This window comes from Mus caroli, chromosome 11, assembly GCF_900094665.2.
Source record: "Mus caroli chromosome 11, CAROLI_EIJ_v1.1, whole genome shotgun sequence".
In the NCBI taxonomy this organism is placed as follows: Eukaryota; Metazoa; Chordata; class Mammalia; order Rodentia; family Muridae; genus Mus; species Mus caroli.
In genome coordinates, this window is record NC_034580.1 from 82646077 (window position 1) to 82647506 (window position 1430).

The window sequence follows — 1430 nt, forward strand, 5'->3', positions numbered from 1 at the left end:
CCCTCCTGAGCGTGAAGCCGGCTCTAGGTGCTGCTTGATTGCAGCTGCCTCTTGCCATTGATGATCGTTCTTCTCTCCTTCGGGAGGGTGAGAGGGAGGGAACGCAGTCTGAGTGGACTCGGTTTACCTTTTGTAATTTTTGAAAATAGAAAATTTGTGAATTTGCATATACTCAGAAAGACTACACTAAAATGAAGTGCTGCCTGGTCCGTGAAACTGGCCACATATCCATTTATTGCGCTAAAGCAAGGAAGTCAGTCATACTGCTTCACTGGGTCAGGGAGTCTTACACAAGAATGCATAGTACAAGGGCTGGTGAGATGGCTCAGCAGGTAAGAGCACTGAATGTTCTTTCAAAGATCCTGGGTTCAAATCCCAGCAACCATGTGGTGGATTTGAACTCAGGATCAAAACAACCATCCATAACCAGATCTGATGCCCTCTTCTGGAGTGTCAAAAGACAGCAACAGCTTACTTACATAAAAAAATAAGTAAATAATTTAAATAAGTAAATAAAATAGGTAAATAAATATATTTTTTTCTTATTTTCTTTTTACATACATTTCAAGTGCTATCCCGAAAGTTCCCTATACTCTCTCTCTACGCCCTGCTCCTCTATCCACACTCCTGCTTCTTGGCCCTGGCATCCCCCTGTACTGGGGCATATAAAGTTTGCAAGACCAAAGGGGCCTCTCTTCCCAATGATGGCTGACTAGGCCATCTTCTGCTACATATGCAGCTAGAGACACGAGCTCTGGGGATACTGGTTAGTTCATATTTTTGTTCCACCTATAGGGTTGCAGACCCCTTCAGCTCCTTGGGAGCTCTCTCTAGCTTAAAAATAAGGAAAGCTTCACGAATTTGCGTGTCATCCTTGCGCAGGGGCCATGCTAATCTCTGTATCATTCCAATTTTAGTATATGTGCTGCCGAAACGAGCACAATAAATCTTTTTTTTTTTGGTTTTTCGAGACAGGGTTTCTCTGTATAATAAATCTTTTTTTTTTTTTAAGTTATACATTAAAAAAAGAATGCATAGTACAGCCCAGGTATTTATTCCCCGTTGTTGCCCTCCCTTTTCTGATTGAGGGTCATAGAATATTCTCTGAATCCTCTTCCCTGGGCAAAGGTTGGTAGAGAGAGGCTGTTCACAGGCCAGTGAGCTTTACATGTACTGTGACAGAAGGAAAGAGAGGAGTGATTTTGCATTTAGCTATCCNCCCCCCCCCCAAAAAAAAAAAAGGTTTAGTTTGGTAGAGGTGTTATGTATAAAGAACACCCTTGGGACTGGTGAGATGGCTCAGTGGGTAAGAGCACCCGACTGCTCTTCTGAAGGTCCGGAGTTCAAATCCCAGCAACCACATGGTGGCTCACAACCATCTGTAACAAAGATCTGATGCCCTCTTCTGGAGTGTCTGAAGACAGCTACAG

At 43.3% G+C, this 1430-nt stretch overlaps 1 protein-coding gene, 1 non-coding gene and 1 pseudogene across 5 annotated transcripts in view; 2 read left to right on the forward strand and 1 right to left on the reverse strand.

Annotated features, from left to right (window-relative positions):
* Positions 1-112, forward strand: LOC115032751 (annotated as a pseudogene).
* Positions 1-1430, forward strand: part of Tex14 (testis expressed 14, intercellular bridge forming factor) — a 159484-nt gene that overhangs the window by 36639 nt on the left and 121415 nt on the right. The gene's annotated exons all lie outside the window — the stretch shown is intronic.
* LOC115032592 lies at positions 838-941 on the reverse strand. Its single transcript, XR_003838237.1, has one exon. It is a non-coding gene; the product is annotated as a U6 spliceosomal RNA (small nuclear RNA).